Genomic DNA, 21,713 nt, shown 5'->3' with positions numbered 1-21,713 from the left:
TTAAAATCACTATATTGCTAAGATGGACTCAGATCTGACAGAAATTGGTGTCAAAACAAATAGATGACATCAAAGGAAATTTAAAGGGACCAAATATAAAATAGAAAGATGAGCTTCCCTCGGCATCTCTTTGTAGTCACTGGAGAGTAAGAAGGGCAGTTATGGACTAGAAATATACTAATGGTCTTCCTCATTGTAGACTCTTATGTAACTTGAGTTTTCAATATTCACTAGAATAAAGCCTTTAAAGACACTTGCTTCTGTGGTCAAGTACTGTTATGATATGTACTACTGTGTACTTTATAATGTCCCAGTCATTGTGCTACCACAGGCCACCAGGCCATATATCCTTCAGGGTTCTGCTGTAGCCTCTCTGGAGGCAATGACCACTAAGACTGATGGACAGCATGGACAGCCTGCTGCCTGTCCACTGAGGCTGGAGCAGAAATGAGGTACGTGAAATGAGGTAGCAACACTTTACCGGTCCACCCATGGAACAGGTGGCCCCAATTCAGAGTAAATCTCCCCAAAAGACAGAGTGGCTGCGGTCTGGTAGGAAAATGGGAAGAACTCCTTGCTCTTCAGAACCTGAAACAGGATGACCAGCCTAGGTTTCCACTGAGCCCTCTGCCTAAGGTAAGTAAAGTAGGCTGTATCCAGATTCATTCACATACAATTTACTTTTCACATTCATATTACTTCAACATGTAAATTCATAAAAGATGCATTGTCTCAATTAAAAAGCAATCCCCTCTCTGCGTTGACAGTTATCTCCTTGGAGCTTTAACATCAAAACAATAATATCCCTCCTGAAGTAGAAGCCCTCCATACCCGCCCTTGCTAGACACTCACAAGATATGCAGACATTTTTACTCCAGCCATCAAGACTTTGTAGCATGCTTTTATTTGGTATGCCTTCTTTAAAAATAAAATCTTTAATTACTTCAAATTTTTAAGATAATGACATCCAGAGAAGAACACATTTCAACTGAAATATATTAAATAATAATGTGGTGACTGAGGCTGATGCTATTATGGTAACTTCGCTGGTTATTACTTTCTGTGTGTTTTAGGAAGGTTTAATCTTTACATGGATGAAAGACACCATAATTAAGAGATTCATACTGAAGATTTTCAAGGAAAGTAAATAACGGGTCCTATTTCTGCATTCCTTTCACATTTGTTATTCAGCTCTTCTGAAACTGAAACAAGAAGAAAATATGCAACCCACAAGAAATATTTTTGCTATTTCTTAAAAAACTCTTTCTGACCAAGATCGCCACTAAATTCAACATGCAAACGCAGTCTTCTCAGAGCCAATGCAACTTTGCAAATATTACAAATAAGCATATGCTTAAACATCAGAACATCCCAGCTTCTACCAGCATGGACTACACTTATACAACATAGACTTACAGATCTTTGTAGGATGAAAGCAGGCATTAGTTGACATATTTCCAAGGCACAAACTAATTAACAAGTTTCAAAGTCCAGTACAGACAAGGTACACTGCCTGTAATAAATGCTGAAAAAGGTTAAGTTACAGCCTAATCCTGCACTCTAAACTTTAACTAGCTATGCATACTTTTCCAGCACTAAATGCTGAAAACAGGTTCATGTTTTGTTTGTTACTGCTTGTTACTATATACTGACAGCACATTCAGAGTAGTATACCTGTATACCTAATACATCTACTATTTTGTATATTCCAAAATCAGTTCCCAAAGTCAGCCCCTTCTTAATTAAAACACATAAAATAGTTCACTGTCAAGAACCATATAAAGAACCACACAGCAACAAATTTGAGTAATTTGATCATCATAGCTCTTATTTTTCCTTGTCGTTGTTGTCCTCTCAGACTCTCCTTTGACAAAAAGTAGATCCAAAGGTTAACTGCATATATAAACCTATCACAATGCTGATGTTAAATAATGCCTCTGTGCTTATAATTGTGGAATATATAATGGCACTCTGTAGAGAGGTGCTCAGGCTCAGCATTGCATACTGTTTAGACACAAATCCTGTTTGTCTTCTGCAACTGTCCTGTTCATGCTCATGTGAGGTAAATGGAAGAGAAATATTAGTCATTGCAGTATATATATTGCATTTATTTCCCAACCTCAGCCTGGGAAAGGGTCTAATTCTTTACCCAAACCTCAAAGAAATCTTCCCAATGAAAACAAATTTTGCTCTTATGACCTGTTAAAATAAAAGAATAAAAAACATAGACCTAAATGATAAACCTCTGCAATAATTTTTATTATGAGTAGCAGTAGACCGGCTCGTACATAACAGTTCATCACCATAGGCTTTTTTTACTGTATTTTTTTTTTAACCCTAGCTACCACTATGGTTATAACCTCTAACGAAAAGATGACATAGACTTGAAGCTTAAAATATCTTGCATCTCCATAAGACTTTAAACTAATACCTACAACTACTGCCCAGAAATGAATGTCATTAAGGGATTCATTTATAGTACTTGACTAAAGGCCAAAGAAAGCTTCAGAATAAAAATATTCATTGCTTGACACAAGAGCATTTGGAATAATGGGGGACAGTCTTGATTACAAACTGAGTTTTTCATTCTGATTTCTTTTTTCATTGTTTAATTTTTGTTACCATTTTAAGGAAGTAAAGTTCCTTTACTTCTTACTAAATTAAGTTTCATAGTTTGAAATTATAGAATACAGTATGGATTACCATCATACCTGTGAGAAAAAATGAAGCAATTTAAATAGAGGAAAGAGTGCTGTATGAATAAAGCCAGTAAATAAACCCTATAAAACAACAAATGTTGATCAAGAAATGTTCCAAATATATAGCATGCCTTGTAAAGATGACAGTTGTAATAAACAAGATTGACAAGACAGTATTAAAGGGAAACATAGTTTAAGTGCTAAAAGAATATTTCTGCAAAGAAGTTTAAAGACTTTGAGTAAAAATGCTTGATTTATTTTTTATTGTCATTTTGAAGACTGCTATTACTTGACACTTAGGGGGACTTTTCTAATAAAAAAGGATATCCTAGATATAAATTTATAGTGGAAACTAAAAATATCTTCCCCTGGTTTGGAAGAGTCAGAGCGAAATGAAATCAATAACTGTCCCCTAACCCTGCAGCCTGCAAACAGAAGATGCCTTTACTCTGGTACAGAAGAACCTGGAGCCATTCCCGGAAACCCAAGAGCCTTGCTCCACAGCCCCTTGCACCCACACAGAACGGCCCTAGCCCTTGCAAGCTCTCTGCAGTCTCCAGCCTGCCAGGCACGGCCTGGGGAAATGCCCAGCTCCACTGAAAAACCTTAGCAGGGAACCCGCGAGCAATGAGATGGGCAGACAGCTAATTCAACTGATGGCGTCAAGACCCTGTCCTACAACACAGTGAGGAACACCTTTCTACATTTTCCAAATTACATAACAATTTTTGCATTATTAGGAAACCGTTAAAGAAGACTAAGCACTTCATATAAGAATGTGACCCTTTTAAATACTTGTTTTGGCCTGCTGTCATTTCTTGTGCAGGAAGAGAAACTAAACTCGTTTCAAATTGATGCTTAAAATGGTTGAATGAAACATAGTCTAGCTCTGCCATACCATGATTAAAATCTCACAGAAAAGCACAAAAATGGCAACTTGATCTAGGCACACACCTGAAGGAAAAGTATATGAAATGCCAAAGCCTTAGCTGGGCAGACACCATGACTCCCCAAAACTACAGGCATTTTAAAATAAATCTGTATAGTTTGGTTGAAGATAGGCAGTCCAGTTGTATTTTAACATATCTCTCAGACTTCTGCACTAATTTATTGATATACAAAAGTGACTTCTTTAAACAAATACTTCCAATCTATCATACCCACCTAACAATTTGGGAAAACAAACGAACAACAAAAACATTCTTCATATATCATCACCCATAACAAAACTTCTACAGGTGGGAGGTGTCTAATTGTTCACAGCAGTGTTGAAGTCACATGAGAAAACAGCATTCAGCTCTTTTTCTCTATAGAAACTCTACACTCATTAAAGGACTAGAACCAGCACTAAAAGCTGAGTTTTGCCATAATATACATATACATATATATTGAACCATATAAGCAAAACTTGAGTAGAAACATTCTAAATTTGAGCAACCTATTTGCCTGCAATGATGTTAACTTCACATACACATAAAATATACTCAACATCCAAATTCCTGAGAGCTGTAGTGCAAGCAACAAAAAAACTGTAATTGATGCCATTTTATGTATAGCAAGCACAGTTATAGAAATAACTTCCCTTCACCTTGTTAGAATATATTAAGATGCAAGAACAGATCTCTTCATTTAATACATTCCTGTCATCCAAAAAAACTGGTTGAGCTGCCACACTTGCTTAGCTAAACTGCTCCTCATAGGCCCAGATAAAACCATGCACTTTAATACCATTTTGCAAATGATCTATTTTAATGTAATGTGGATGAGAGCAGAATGTGGTCCTCAATATTTACAGTTGAAGATGACATCGCTCTTCTCATTTGTTTATTCCTCTGTCTCACTGGTAATTAGCCTCAAATATGGTTTTGATTGTCTTAAATACTGGTTTTTATTTTTTTTTCAGTTGACCGAACCATTTTTTCTCTCTGAATGTTTGTACTTCTCAGCATGCTGACTTACAGTAGAATGGGAAGTGTCCTTTGCAAATAGAGCCCTACAGTCATAGGTCTCATGGGATTTCTTCCACTGCTTATGATACTGGACTAATTTTATGTTAATCAGTCAATCCAGAAAAGGAAACACTGCACAGAAAAACATATTTGAACAGCCTACTACTATAAGATTTATGTTACTGAATTATCAGAACAATTTCAAAATCAGTCATCAATGTCAAATGGGTTCAAGGAAAATGTAAATTTCTGTCATGACCCACATAATAAAAATTATTTAATACTCTGAACTTGCTTTGCTTGCAATAAGGAATTTGAAATTAGAAAAAAAAAGAAATAAATATGTTTTCTTCCTGGATCAGAAGAATTTACAAAGGAAATGAACACTTCATCCTCAATAAAAGGACCGTGATTTATTTAAACCTCCTATCCTAAAGATTTTATCGACAACAATACAAAAGTCTGCCAGTTAGAATTTCTGCTCTGAATGAAAATTTACCCAATTCCTTTTTCTGTAGAGTAATAAGGACTTATTCCTTCAGAGTAGTAAGGATTTATGACCAGTTACTAGAATTTGTTCAGTTTATCAGATAGTAATGCTGCCAAACATCTGTTAAATACCTCTCAGAGTACCCCCTGTTAATGGAACAGAATTTCCTGCTTAAATTCTGCTTATATCCAGGTAGCATGATCCATAAAGTTACTCAGCTGAACTTCCACGCTCTGCTCTGCTTTAATGAAGCAGATGATTTAACTTAATTAAGTCCCTTGTTCAAGGGACATTTTCTTTAGGAAACCACCAGGCTACACCTACAATGTTTACAGCCCCTCTGCTCCTGCCCTTGCACAGCATTGGCAGCAGATAAACCGGCCTGGAAGAGGACAAAGTGCTCACAAAACAACCATCTAAAGTGCGCAAGGACTGCATGTGACAGCTGCTGCTCAAGCCAGGAAATAAATAAATAAATAAATAAATAAATGAATGAAAGCAGAAAGGGAGCAGAACTCATCACTTTAATCCTTGACTATAGTGTAACTTCAGTAATTATGTGGTTTCTCAGTCTCAGCCTAATTCCCAAGGGATCACCAGAGCTGATAATAATTAGCATCTCTTTGACATTCTCAGCAGAGAGTCTCCTAAATGAATGGGTATGGAAATGAATGTGTCTGACTGATGTAGGCAATTCCTGCAAAGTAGGATTAAGTCATTTTTGACAGGCAATTTAGGAAATACCACTCCTACCTATGCTAAAATTATACTTTATAACACACACACTTTGGCCATAATTTTTCACAAGAAATAGATCCCTATAGATCACTCAGAGATCACAAATTAAACAGTGGTGTTTATAGTTCGTGTGTATGCTTTAGTGAAAGTAACAGGAATATGTCATTATTTTAATTTTAGGAAAACAGTAAGAATCATTCTCTAGCTTTTTTTTTCTTTTTTTTTTCTATTTTACATTTCGTTCTTTGTATAAATTTGACTATACTGTACCATAATCCCCTGGAGCCTAAAGGCAGTTAAGACTGCAGTTCTATAAATTCTCTGTCAGTTATTTATTAACGTTTATTTTTATAGAGAATATCACCATGGGAAGTGTTTATGAAGACACATTTTAAAGCAACTCCAGCAAAAAGTTTAGATCCAGCTATACAAAATTTATAAATTGTATTCAGTTCAGTAAGGAAGTTTACATTTCACACTGCAAGACTGTATTACCACTGACAAACTGCCCTATGTCCTACATGTTTCTATTTGCAAAGTCTATTCTAATGTCAAACTTTTTCAAATATTTTCAAAATACAAATCTCTTCTTCAGCTAAGAAATACTATTTCAAACCTGCAGTGAAACTTTCTCAAGTTTAAATAAAAATTTGCTTGACATATGGTTTACTTCTCAGTGCTTACTTATCTGAGAAAACTCAGGTGCTCAGCTGTTACTAGCTCATACTGTCTTTAAACCAGATTGCCAAAAGAAAAAAAAAAAAAATCAGGCTAAAATTGAAAATAACAAGTTTGGTCAGGAGGCATGAAAAAGTCTTTTTTCATATGTCAGAATATGCAAGAGGAAAAAAAGAATGTGTTTTCACAAAATCTGCAGAGACTGTGAAGGAGCTCTTTAATTTTAATCATCAAAATCATGATCCCTAGCAGAATCCCTTTAAAAAATAATTTAATACAGGATATTTCAATGACCATACGTACTTCAATAGATGAGATACTCATTTTTAATAATCCAGAATAGGGTATGTTGCTAAAAATAGTTTAGTAATGCCATAATTCTAAGAAAATCACCAGTTTAAAATGTTGTCAAGGATTATGATATATCAATAACAGAGATTTTGGAAACACTCATTGCATGCAGCATACATGTATGAAGACATCTCTAGAACCTATGTGTACGTATTGGTACTCGCCTTACAATGTAACAGGAAAGCTTCATAATGTGCTCAAATCTCTCCTGACACTGGGGTCATAGGTAAGACACTCTGTTACGAAGCGGTGAAAGCTAAGAGACTGCTATTTCAATACATAGAACATACTAACAATTAAAGTTGCTGTTTGTTTTTTGTTGTTGTTGTTGTTGTTTGTTTGTTTTGGGGGTGCTTGACAGAAACAAAGACAATGTTGCCAACTCAGATGCCTTGTGGATTTCGACTAGCCAAAGGTAAAGAGTTGGGCTGCTCAGCAACAACATGCTCTGGCCTTAGTGTTCCACTGCAAGTCCAGATTTATTGTGTGCAGTTTTCGAAATCCTCTTCCATCTCTCGCCCTTGAATCCTTTTTGAAATTCTGTATTAATTCTGCCTGATGAAACTAATTCTTGTGTACCATGGTTGGATGCATGGTCATCTAGCATGCCAGCACATTCAAGTTCAGGGAAGAGCATTTAAAAAGTGTTCATCTGAAAAGGTCTGGATGAGCTCACTGTCCCGGGTGTGCCTATTGGAGTCATTCTCTGGACTCCCTTGAATGTCCTACTTGGATCATCTGTACCACCCAGGGTGGAGGTAGGAGGCTTCTGACCAGTGTCCCCAGGAGATATGAAACAACATGCAGGTCAAATAAACAAAACAACAAAACAGACAGACAGAAGAATTAAAAACATGAAGCTAAGAAAAGCTTTGGAAAAAAATTCTGGGCTGTGATCCTTCAACTCAATGTGAAGTGGTGGAGCCCAAAATCATTTCTCATTACACATGTAAAACATATACATCATGACTGGAATTCCACCCAATGCTGGCATCAGTGCTGCCCAATAAATTTGTCTGGTGTCTATAGCTTATGTTCCTGAGTCCATGCAGTGTACTCCAGCTCTGGCACTGACAGAGGTGGGCTTCCAAGTATCACCTCTGAGGTTACCCTACATGTCAGATTATACCTCTTACTAAGTCTAACCCACGGTCTAGCTCTGTGGAGCCTGACATTTGAAAGCCAGTCTTAAAGAAGAGTTTGAACTATGATAATTGCTTTGCTTACTTACTGACTTGAGATCAGTAAGAGATTACTTTGCTAACCTTTATGCAAAATGGTCGTCTGTAATGCTATTTAGGGCATGTGTGTACAAGGAAACTAGTTTAGAAGATCATTTTTTTGACATGCAGCATTTTTTATTTACTGAGAAGCCTGCAGGGATCATCAGGCCCGAGAGATCTAACTACTGTTTAGAGAAGGTAGTCTTAAAAACAGAGAAGTGCAAGCTCTACTCAGGCCATAACCTATATAATCACCCGAATTTACTACAGAGTGGTTTGAAATGGACGAATCTCAAGACTCTCATGGCACAAGAATGATTTCTTTTACCATTAAATAACTTTTTGAGGAAACCAGCATAACTCAAGGAAAGCAAGGGGCTGTAATAAGTACACAAAATGTATGTTTTCATGATGCTGGCATTGAATTGCTAACCTCTATTGATAATGGTATTGTATAGTACCTTCTAGGCTACCCTAATATTTTTTTCAATTATATTTAAAATTCCATTTAGGGGAGTATAGATATTTCTGCTTCAGGTTCACTAAAGGTGGAAAAATCTAAAATAAGAATCTATATTTAAACAGGAGCTTGTCTGCACATGATTTACTACAGATTAGTGACAAAATACTATAAAATCTATGCAAAGATTACACTCAGTTCAAAAGCTATTTTGCTATTTATGGTATTTATATTAGCAACATAAACAATGTGTGGTCCTATCTGTTTTCTTTGAGACACAAAAAGATGGATTGTGAGTTTGAATGTCATTTAGTCTAAGAACTTACACTAAAAGTGACACAAGCACTATTCTCTTCATAAAGATGTGTTTTTAACCTTGGAACCTCAGACAGATACATTAAAACTGCCCCTCCACATGAACATATGTAATTTATGATCAGATAAAGGATAATCATTCAAAAATTTATTCTCAGATGAAAAACACTGAATAAGCATTAATGGGGCAAAAATGAAATAAAAGCATCTCCTGCAGTTTATACAATGGTTCTGCATCACTAAATACTGGAAGTAGTCAAGGGTGGTTGGTTACTCAGAAGATTACTAACATGCCTTTTACCTCTAGTTCCTCCAATTTTAATTCCGTTTATGTACTAGTCAACTAAAAATCACCATCACTTATAGATGTTTTGTACATAACGTGATTTAATTTCAACAAGGTGCAAGAAAATATCTGTTAGTGGCTACATATTGATACTCAAGTCATCCTTGGTTACCTAAACATGGATAAAATCTCCTGGAACCTATAAGCAGAATATAGGCTTAATCACTTATTCCCAACACCCACAATCTTCTGACATCCCATACTACAAATAAATTTATATGGATAAAACTTATTCAATGTGCACTGCATTGTATTTTTAAATGTCTGATTTTGAACAGGGTGTGATTTTTTTTTTCCAAGTCAACTTAAAATTAAAATTAAAAAGTTTGCACTACAGTCAGGAGGACATGAGATCTGTTCCTGATCCTACCAATGATCTTGATGAAAATGCGTGCTCAGTTCCTCGTGTGTAAGCCACAATGGTTACCTGATGGCTACTTGATCACAGGGTTGATGGATAAGGGAAGAACAAACTGACATTATCTACCTGTACTTGTGCAAAACATTTGATACTGCCCCACTTGCAGCCCAGAAAGCCAACCACACCCTGGGCTGCACCAAATGCAGCGTGGCCAGCAGGGTGAGGGAAGGGATTGTCCCCCTCTGCTCTGCTCTGATGGAGAGGGCAGGGAGACTGGTAGGGTGGTCCCTAAGAGGAAACGTTCCTAGGAGGAAATGGTGAATCTTGAGGCAGGTAGCCATAAGGAAATGGCTGGTTTTGTCAAGCAAGGCTCAGACACAGATAAGCTTGGGATCTACTGGCCAGGTGAGCCACTCCGATGACCAGCAACATTCTTCAGCAACTGAAAATACATTATAGTAATCAACCAATCAGTGTTCATATAAAGGAATTGAAAGGATTAAGTCTAATTAATATAAATCCAATAGTAGTACTGGCAGGATCAAAGGTCATGTCAGTAGTATAAAACATTGAAATTAAGAAAATAAATTTAGCCATATATTAAAAACAAAACAAACAAACAAACAAAAAAAAAACACAAAAGAAGTAAACCTTATAAAGCTGAAACTATCTGAAGTATTCAGTGTCTTGAACACTGAAGTGAAATGCATGGAAGTTAGGTGTGACTCCAGGACACATTCACAGAAAAGCCTGTGATTTGCTTCAGCATCCTCTGGATTTAAGTGATAATTTCAAGAATTTTTTTGTGAAGCCTGTATGATTTGGTACTACCTTTTTTTTTTTCCACCTTTTCCCTTTTTCTTTTTCTAACTTTAATAAGAATTGAGGTCAATGATAAAAGGTCCCTGTTCATAAAGTATCTATACAAGTTCCTGGGCAGAATTATAACAAGACAGCCAACGCCATCCTTCTGAAAGACTGTATCACAAGAAGCTGATGCTTTTCCTAATAGTCTTGCTACAGAAAGGATTTCTGGAATATTCACATCATGCTTTTTGTACGTGGAAAGCTTTTTTTTTTTTTCCAAATGTAAGATAATTTAGATTTTTATTTCATCGGATATATATATCTGTGTGTGTGTGTGTGTGTGTGTGTGTGTGTGTGTATATATATATATATATATATATTACACACATATATTTGTTCTTGTACAACCAGCAGATATACTTCCAAACTCTGGCATGCATTATCTAACGTTTGCTGTGAAACAAGCAAGCTGACCTAAGGTCTCAAGCGTCATCCACCAGGAACAAAGTTCTATTTACACCATTAGATTTCTGGAACCATTTATTTCTATTGAAATTAATATAAAAACACGACTAAATCAAAGACATACCAGGAATATTACCCATAAATTGCTGTTAGCTAGCTGCTTTTTTCATACACAGTGTTTCTAAAAGGCTTTTCATGCTGTGAATTTAAAGACAGCATTTAAGATGTCATTATGGCATGTCTTTATATACAGCTGCCATTAGGTCTTATAATGGATTCAGAAATGATGAGCATAGAAGGTGCATGTGTCTCACTCAGACATGACATTAACGTTTTTACGGCAGATGCACTGGCACAGTTTCAATCAACATCACAGGATAATTTTGCTATGGAAAATGCTACAGGTAATTTTGGCTCCTCTAAGAGGTTCTGAGAATATATTTAAAGAAATGTAAAGACCTCAATAAGTACTTCGGAAGCAGCAATACATTAATATTTATTATAACACTTAAAGAGCATTGCACTTGGAATCTGATAATTTATAAAGACTTTAATATACGACTAACAAAAAATTATCAATTAAAATGCCTTAAACAGAACAATGAGTCTGGTCTAGTTTATCACAACTTTTATTTATATTCAGAAACATTTAAACACTTACAACTCTGTAAGACACATATATAACACAACCTTAAATTTTATTCATCATTTATTATTCACCATGAATGGATCATAAAACTTATTATTGGGCTAAAGGCTCGTGTTTACATTCTGACCCAGGCTGTTTTTCTTTATCTGCTCTCTGGACATCTGCAGACCTCTACCGATCAGGCTGAATTGTTCATGTGTGCAAAGGTCACCAATAACAGACCACAGCTGAAGATGTAGTTAAAAAGGAGCTCATCTTCAGGCCTTTAACCTACTTCATGAAATTGTTGATGAAACACGTTCTTGTTGACAAGCTGAAAGATATTCAGGGAAGCTTTGCAGGGCAACGGTGAAAATGAATGGCAGAAGACTATGACAAATAGCCTAGTCCCAAGTCGGTCAGACATCTGAGATACACAGCTAAGATGCAAGATAAAGTGATTGTGTGGTGTGATGGCAAGAGTCACAGCCAGACTCTCTATAAAGAGCTGGCTTTGTTCTCCGGGGATCCACTAACTCTGGGATAGTCTTTCCATATGGCAAAAACTCCTCTCGTCAGTCAGAAAAAAAAAGACGGGATCATGCCCTGAGCTGTGCTAATGTTCCATGTATCCTTCCCCAGCCGAAGTCCCCACCAGTCGGGAGGGCCAAGAGGCACCTTTCCAAATGCTTCTTAAAAAGGCTATAATGGGTTGTTGGTTACCTAAATCACCAAACCCACTTGATAACAGGCTTTTGATGAAGAATCTTACTACTAAGCCACTCTGATATTCAGACTAGACTTCTGCAGCACGCAGCAAGCTGAGAAATTACTTAAGGGCAAAAAAGAGCTTGTATAGCAAAGCTTCATTCAATTCCCCTGCTCCTCCCTCAGTAAACAGTGACTCCAAAAAAAAAACAAAAAACAGGCGATATCCATATACAGGAATAATTCGTTGCTGCTTACTAATTTAAAAAGCTCACCAAATCCGTATAAAAGCAGAAAATATTCTTCCATATTGAATATATATTGCAATTTCATTACATTAGGAGATTTTCATGCATTTTTGCTACCAAAAATTTATTTAGATTATTAAGGCTCTGTGGAGATTTGAACACTTCCTCACATCCCTCCATAACAACAGCCACCGTAATGATAAGGTGGTTTCATTAGGAAAAGTAATATAGTCTCTCTGTAACTAAAGAGAGCTTGGAGAAAATAAGATTTAAATATATAAGATTTACATACACAATCCTTTCCCTACTGCAGCACTTATTCAGAAGATCAGTGAAGGACAGGGGCCAAATAAACCTCCTTTACACTGGGAAAAAGAAAAAAAGAGAAAAAATAAAATAAAATAAAAAATGTGTGCAGGTTTTTCAGTGTAAGTGCATGCAGATTAATTATTTCATTTATGGAAAAAAATAAAAATAAAAATAACTTGATCGTCCATGAAATAAAAGAAGTGAAGAAAAGGCAGCATAGCTACCTTTCTTGAATGAAACGTCCAAAGGCATCCAAATATGAATTCAGAAAATGGTAATGGCAGATTACATACTTTTGCTTAACCATTGGTTCCTAAGCCTGCTTTTTAAAGACATGGGAATAAATGACATATACGCTTGCTTGAGATTAAGAAAAAAATAAATCAGAATGTTAGAAACAGAAGACAATTAAATTAACAGACTGATCCAGACTGACGAGAGTTTTTTTTTTTCCTTTAGCACCTTGCTGCAGATGGAATGAAGGGACCAATCACTGTGATATAAAACACATATTAAGCTCTAGTAATGAAACACTATGAAAATCTGATGTTTTCCAAGAAAGAATGTTGGTGGGCTATTTCTATCAAAATTTGCTGAAGATGTTAGAATGCAGGCATCATTTTATAATGAATGTTCTGGGGAAAAAAAAAAAGGGGGGGGGAGAAAAAGAGGTGTTTCAGACTAGAAAGATGTAGAAAAATTAAAATTATGAACAGTAAAACTGTGTCACTAGCTTATGTGTGGGATGACAGGATGCCATATAAAGGTCCTATAAGCAGAAAATTACTCTGCCGTTTGATTTTAATCTATTTCCAAATGGAAAGAAATTCTATATTTCATATAGAAATCTTGGGTATCATATTTTCTCAGATTGCAGGCTATATCTTATGACTACTCCAGCTATCATGAGTACTGTATCATTTGACAGCTTGATCCTTAGAAATAATAGTGTTGCCTTTAACTAATATTATTTCCAATCATCATAACATTTGTCTAAAAGATGTTTGAGAACCTATAATTTTCTTTAAATGGAATGGATTAATCATTATTATACTGCTATAGTTGACTTGGAAAAAAAAATCACAACCTGTTCAAAATCAGACATTTAAAAATATTTTTATTTTGCTGTCTGCTCAAGTTTAACCAACTTCACAGTGCTTTTCTCAGTCCCATACTCACTAGTTCTGACTGTTATTTTGGCAGCCATCCTTCCAGATAATCAGCTTTGATTAGACTACTCATCAAGCAGAATGCTATGTGTAAGAGCAAATACATCAGAATAAAGTTTAAAAGCGGAGGAAGATTCATCTAATCCTTGCCCATGCATACCCTTTTGTGCACAACACTCTCTTTGTTGATCAACAAAAAAAACACATTAAAACATCCAGGACTGAGTACAAAATACTAATGTGAATAACAGCTGTTAAGATGACTAACACTTTTATTACATATTCAGAATTGCACACTCTGGCCAGAAACTGAGCCAGAATAAACCAGAGTAGCCCCTCTGGAAGTTAATGGATCTATAATGAATTACACCAATTGAGAATTCAGAGTATTATTCTGGGATAGTTTGCTGGAAATACACAAAATAAAGCAAAGGACTAATTGCATGCTGCACATGAACACAGTCACTTAAAATTGCATTTCCTGAAAAGGCAGATGAATAATATGATTACCTGAGAAACACCTGCTATCCTTCTTGACCTTTTTTTCTAGTAAAGGCTATACATAGGAATTATATATATATATACACACATACAGAGAGAGATAAATAATTAAAAAAAAAAAAAGTATGCTAGAAGGTTTACAGCGGATTCCTCTTTTCTTCCACAAGCTCTGAATTAACAAGGAAAAACACACCACCCTGACTATTCTGTCAAACATACGGTTTTAACATGATTACCCAACTCACCTGTCCCTGAATATGAAATTTCATTTCACGCAATAAATCCTTCCCAACGTTGAAAAAGTCAAGCAGAGCTGCAACCCAGATGAGTTGAAGGAGGACATTCCTGCCTGCTGCTGAGGTCCCAGCTCGTGCAGCTAGCTGCTCCCTGGGCTGCTGCTAGCCTGCATGGCTGCATATCAAGGCAGCCATTTTAGAGCCTCTTTTTTTGGTGGTATTAAAAGGGAAATATTATGTACCTTGGTGATTTACTGCCTTTACTACAAAAACACCTGATGTTTTCTCTAAAACCGTTTTGTACTAATAACAAGAACTGTGTTGATCTTGTTTTCCAGGGATATCTACCGAAAATAAAGACAGATAGAAATTGCGTTTAGGATCTTCCCTACCATAAATCACCACGTGAGCTTGGCAGTTCAAAATGCTGCTTTCTCACAGACAGGAATGGTAAAGTTTCTCAGATTCAGCTGCAACAAGGGTAATTCTGAAATGCTACCACAAAAGAAACTGGCAGTGCATTTCTGAATGGCAACAGCAGCGGAATAAAGTCAGCCTGAGTATCCAGGAGACACAAGCAGCCCAACTGTGACACACCAGACTGTTGGAAGGAAGGGTTTGTTTTTTGTTATGCCTTCTCGTTTCCTATCCCAGACATTGGATGCAGATACATGACACACGTCAGGGTTAAAACGCTCTCACAAAGATTAAGAGTCAAAACTGACTGAATCACTGGTTACTGTCAGCAAATGAGCTTTCACTTTTCTACGATGCTATAGTATTTTAGGAAGCCATGCTACAGAGAAAGCAATGAAGTGGGATATAGTTTACACTCCCCTAAAAAGGATGCCACTTTTCCCCCATCTCACATCCCACTTTGTCCAAAAAATAAAAGAGAACAAATCATCTCTCCTTTGCTCCTACAGCTACTTGCTGCAGAAAGATGGGGCAGCAAGCCAGGCTGCCCTCATTCAAGCTCAAATAAGAGCTGTAAAAGAGCATCCCCAACCTGTACCACGAGCTTCTTATCTTGCCTCCTGCCAGGATGAGACAGGGATTTGTGGGTTCTCCCCCTCTTCTGCCAAGGCCCTTCTCCCCAAGCAATGCTGTCTGCCCCATACCCAGCTGAACACAGCCACGCTGGCAGACAGTTTCCTGCCTGGGGGAATTTACAGGCTAGTTACTTTATCCTAACTTTGCATTGTTTATGCAGAGAAGATTCTCCTCAGTAGGCCAGGGATATGGCCCTACTGTGGCTTTAGCTTAAAAAAAAAAAAAAACAAAAAAACCCAACTATTTAAAACAAAATACTTCAACCATAAAATATACACATCTTCTGAAAGTGCCTGCTTATCTGGATGCTCAGTGTAGCTCTTTAATTTTAATGCCACTTCAAAGAACACAGGAACACTCACAGAGCTGGCCTTTCTTTGTAGGTAAAAGTAACTTTAATCCCCTAAATATCAGTCAAACCTCACAAGCAAGGCATACACTGAGGGATGATATACTACCTACTGTGGGGTGACTGTATTTCTTCTATCATTAGTTATCTTGTCTTGAAGTCTAAGCAGGGAAGCAGTAAATCAACTCATCTCCTGAGATCTTCAGGGCTTTATAGCTACCTCCCCAAAGATCCAGAATAAGGTGGACAAGACCTTCCTCCTCTCAGGATTCAATAGGATTAATGCTTATTTCCAAAGTAAGATATGATTTCCACCTCTTATTTTACTAGGTTATCAAAATTTAATTATGCCGCAAAGCTAATCAGGAAGTACTCACGTATTTAAATATCTATTTGATCACATGGCTAGAAGTTTTATTTCACTAGGCATTTCCAAAATGAAGCACTGTATCTAAGTAAAAAAATAAACAGAACCAAGCTGTTCAGTAGCCTATAACATAATATAATTCACTAGCACAAATGCACAAACAGAAGGCCAGTTACAGTTTTGACCTTGTGGATGCTTTATGAAAATGCCTGACGTCAATCTCACGGTCTAAATATTTTAAGGAAATCTTGAAAGCCCTTAAAATTTTTCCAGTAAGAATCTTGTAATTCCTGTCACATTTCACAGACAAGAGATACCTCCTGTGACAGAACTCTCAAGAGAGATCTGATTTCCACCTTGGTCTGTTGCAGTGATGCCATCAACCTGCACTGGCTGAGGTCAGCTGCTCAGCGTAATGGTTAGCTGTGCAGCAGCACCTTTCATTTCACTCTCAAAAGATCAGTTTAGATGCAGGCAGGTGTGAAAGGGAAGGTCGCATTTCCATCATTTATAACTCATCTACATCTCACATCACAGAGAACAGGCAGATGTATTCATGTCACAATTGCCAAAAATCTTTACTAACTTCTTGGTGGCCAGAAGCTCTTTATACATCTCCCTAAAACCTAAAATCCTCAAGTGTTTCATGCAATATAAAGTAGGAATTCCAGAAAGAAAATACTCTCTGTTCTCCACCTTGAGGAAAAGATAAAAAATTCTCATATGAAAAGCTTCATCTGCAAAAGCTAAGAGCACAATAGGAGCTTATCCCTCCTGGGCAACTGGAGATGATGCGTATTTAATTTCCTTCTCTATCTGGGTGGGGGGGAGGGATGGGGGACAACTTGAGCTTGTCACACTAATGCCTAGTTAATGCTTTCACTGTGGACAAACACATGGCAAAACAAGTTCCTGTATTTCTCCTGTTGTATGATGTTTTTTAAACATGAAGGGCATTAAAAAAGAAGTAAAAGGAAAATAAGGCACTTCATATGAAAATGAAAGACAGTAAGCACACTAAAATGATTGAAAAGTCACAATCTAAAATCCATCCACATTTTACATCTATCAAAAAATTCCCAGCTTTCTAATCTATTACGAAATTCAACACCAGAAGCCTACCTGCTCTGCCACTGAGTTGTGTTTCTACATAGGTTCAACTGTATTCAAGTACATAGGTTCAAAACCATTCAAATTGTAGAATGGTTTGTTTTGGAAGGGACCTTAAAGACCATTTGGTTCCAACCCCCTGCCATGGGCAGGGACACCTCCCACCAGACCAGGTTGCCCAAAGCCCCATCCAGCCTGGCCTTGGGCACCTCCAGGGATGGGGCAGCCACAGCTTCTCCAGGAAGCCTGGTCTGGGGCCTCACCACCCTCAGGGGAAAGAATTTCTTCCTCATATCTAATCTAAACCTACCTTCTTTTAGTTTAAAGCCATTCCCCCTTGTCTTATCCCTACATCCCCTAACAAAGAGCCCCTCCCCAGCTTTCCTGCAGCCCCCTTTACATACTGGAAGGTCGCTGTGAGGGCTCCCTAGAGTCTTCTCTTCTCCAGGCTGAACAGACCCATCAAATCCTTGTCTCTCCAACTATGAGACGAGGATAATAATGGGGGACAATGTCAAATGCTTTGCAGAAGTCCAGGCAGATGACATCAGTTGCTCTTCCCCTATCCCCCAGTGCTGTACTCCCATCATAGAACGCCACCAGATTTGTCAGACCCTTAGTGAAGCCCTGTTGGCTGTTGCTAGTCACCTCCTTATTTTCCATGTGCCTTAGCATGGTTTCCAGGAGGATCTGCTGGGCATAGAGATGAGACAGACTGGACTGTAGCTCTCTGTGTCTTCCCTTTTCCACTTTTAAAAAGTTGGGTTTGTGTTTTCCCTCTCCCAGTCAGTGGGAAGTTCAGCGGACTGCCATGTCTTCTCAAAAATGATGGATAGTGGCTTAGAAACTACATGTGCCAATTCCCTCAAGACCTGCAGATATATCGCATCAGGTCTCATGGACCTGTGCACCTTAGGACTCCTTATATTGTCTCAGACCTGATCTTCTCCTACAGAGGGCAGTTCATCATTCTCCCAGACCCCACCTTTGCCTTTTGGGGCCCAGGCTATGTGACTAGAGCTCTTGCCAGTGAAGGTTGAGGCAAAAAAACCCTTGAATACCTCAGCCTTCTCCATATCCCAGGTGACCGCTGGAGAGAGCCCACAATTTCCCTCGTCTTCCTTTAATCAGTGATGTAGCTATAGTGACTGAAGATGCTATTGAAGATGCTATCATAGTTATCACCAAGTCCAATACAAAAGAAACTCTAGGTATATTCATCCAAAGCGATTGTATTTCAACAAATTGAAATTACTAAAAAGCTCAGCAAATATTTGCCTACGATATCCAGCACTCTTCTGCTGCCATTAAGCCAACAGCAAAGGCATTCAATTAGATCAGCAAAGACATTTCTGTTTCTGTGCCATTTTCTCAAAAATCAACTATTCATACTTTTTTTGTACTTCCTCCTCTATCTATCCCCAATCTTTTCACTTTCTTGCGTGAAGAATACTCTTCAGTGATGTTTCTCCTCTGCTTGTGAGATATATAGACTCACACAGCTGCATACTACAATGATTTCATGGTAAACCATTTCAGCAATATGCTCAAAAATCCACACCTTAGTTCTTACATGCTACTCTAACAAACTGAAGACAAGAGGCTTACCAATGTTAAGTCAGTAATAAACCACGCTGTGGTTACCTAAGCGTTTGGCTGTAACCATTCAGCCAGAGTCTTCAAGTTAGGTTGGGTGTTCTATCCCCATGATACCTGTTAACAGGATGAATTTATTTTAAGGAACAGGGCTACACAATACCACTGAGAATTTTCCCTTTAAAATCAAGGTAGCTGACAACATTTGAGCTGACCTTTTCTGAATGGAACCGAATTCAAATCAGAAAGAATTTACAAGCAGCTTCAACTGGAGGACAAACATCAACATGTTTTTAACCTCCTGCATAAAGGGTCATTTCTCACTGAGCTGCCGCACAAACACGTAGCCCTGTTTTGTAGGGAAGTTTATTAAGCACACCTGGCTACATAGTCTAAAACAAGCAAGCACTGGGGACTGTGACTCAGATTTGCTGTTGTCAAATGAGGAAATTAGGGAACTACGTTTTCAGGCAGTCTACAATCAGTCTTGGTTAAAGCAAACTGTGAGTAAGTGACAGACCTTCGCCAAGGAGCAAGTGATGAATGGAATGCTTTTAATGCTAATTTGAACGAAGGAGCGGTGTTTGAATAAGCTGTGGATGGAGATTCATCTTTGAATAGAGATGAAAGCTGATGCCAAGCAACTAAAACAAGCAATGTCTCACGGCAAACAGATAGGCAGGTGATTTTGTCAAATGAAAGCCCTCTTTGCTGAGCTTTGTTTAGCACGGTGCCTACACATAAAATGAACTGTTATGTTGTGTTGCAATTACACCCCAACATATGCAGTCAAGTAATAAACACAGGAATTGCAGACCTAAACACAGTTCTATTTTTGTGGATTTTGAGGTACATTTTTAAAAGAAATGGGCCAACATATCCTGTACCCTGTACTAAGCATCCTGTTCTTAACATACACTCATTGTTTCTTTCCCATATTGACGTGGTGTTACTGAAAATCCCTAGAAAAAAAATGCATTTTTTTTTACATTTAGAAAACCAGAAATCATTGGAAGCTCAGGACAAATATCCTAGTTAAAAAAATGATATCCAACAGTTCACAAAATGCAACTGCCTTGGAAAAAAAAACATTCTGGTGAGATTTTCCAAGGTTACCTGTGGGGTTCTCCCCTTCAAAGTCTCCTTCTCACTGCACACACTCTTGTAATTAGCTTTTGTCATGAAGTTTATCATATGTATGTTTTCAAACATGAATGCATATCTGTTCTTCATTAACATTTCCTTTAGCATATACTGATGTAAGAAGCAAGTTCTCAAAGAGGTGGCCCAAATCTTCTCTTTTCTGCTGTGAAACATACCCCTTCAATGTCTCCTGGCCTGGAACTGATTAAGGAAGGGAAGCGACTAAGTGGTTGTATAGCGTGCATTGTCTCTTAACATCTTAAATGTAAAAATAAAAGGACAATAATGTTTTCAAGCCCATCAAAACCTGAAAGTCTTGTTTCAGTCAAAAGATTGGAAAAAAAAAAGTTTTGATGCTTTAAGCAGGAGTGAATGAACTACTACTGAACCATGTAGCTAACGATGCTGTTCCTAACACAGACCAAGTTTTCTGTGTAACTAAAGAAGTTAATATTTGTTTAGGTGTAATGAAGTAAACTATGATCAAGTAGGGAAAATACTTTATTTTGCATGTTTTTGTGTATTTTCTTTTAAATTACTTTAACGTCTTCAGCAAACAAAGTGCATTCACATAATACCATGAAATCGGTGGAACAAAATTAATATAACATTAAGCAACTGAGAGCACCAGAATCCTTGTACCACCCTTATGCAGGAAACACCAGAGGTTACAAAATAGGTTAACTACTCTGCTTCATATGGTGTTTCTGAACTCATACTCCAAAGCCTTCCAATAGCCTGCCTCATAGGTTTCCCAGGAAAGGTCTTCAGGAAATTGCTGGCAATCAGATACTCATGACCTGACCCTTCTCTCCCAGGAACCTAAGTAATGAGTATCCTTGTGAGAATCCAGCTCATGGCTATAGATTAAAGAACCATTTTTTTTTTCTGACTGAGACAGCAGCTCACAATATAGCTAGAGCTCAAACAAGCACTGCTTTTGCTCTATTGAATTGAAGATAGCCGCAGCTTGCATGATTAGCAGATGGAAATCTAGAGACTGCCCTGTATATGCAGAAAACATAGTTTAGCCAGATAAACAGACCTGGCAGATCAAACGTCTCTGCTGCTTGAACAGAGCTGGGCGTAGCAGCAAGAGCACTACTGAGGGGTGCTCTCCTACTGCTCTTGACAGTTTTCCCCCGTGCAACAAACAGGATCCTTCCAGAGACGAACATGAATTTACTGTTGTGAATGGGTTAATTAATAACAAGGCTGTAGACAAAAGAAGGTGCATGGTGAGAGGAAGATGAGGAAAACAAAGAAGAGAAGATGGTGGCACGTTTAAAAGTTACATAAAATACTCCCCTGATTTGCAGCTAGGTAATGATGGTGAATTCAAGTGAGTATTTTTCTGTCATATGTAACAGGGATTCATGCAGTAGCAGCAGGTTTACAAGTAATCTACAGACCT

The 21,713-nt window shown here is 37.6% G+C and overlaps 1 protein-coding gene across 2 annotated transcripts in view; it reads right to left on the bottom strand.

Annotated features, from left to right (window-relative positions):
- Nucleotides 1–21,713, bottom strand: part of XRCC4 (X-ray repair cross complementing 4) — a 183,930-nt gene that overhangs the window by 64,845 nt on the left and 97,372 nt on the right. The gene's annotated exons all lie outside the window — the stretch shown is intronic.

This window comes from Anas platyrhynchos, chromosome Z, assembly GCF_047663525.1.
Source record: "Anas platyrhynchos isolate ZD024472 breed Pekin duck chromosome Z, IASCAAS_PekinDuck_T2T, whole genome shotgun sequence".
In the NCBI taxonomy this organism is placed as follows: Eukaryota; Metazoa; Chordata; class Aves; order Anseriformes; family Anatidae; genus Anas; species Anas platyrhynchos.
The sequence above is the reverse complement of the archived record's forward strand: the minus strand, read 5'-3'. Positions and strand labels throughout refer to the sequence as shown.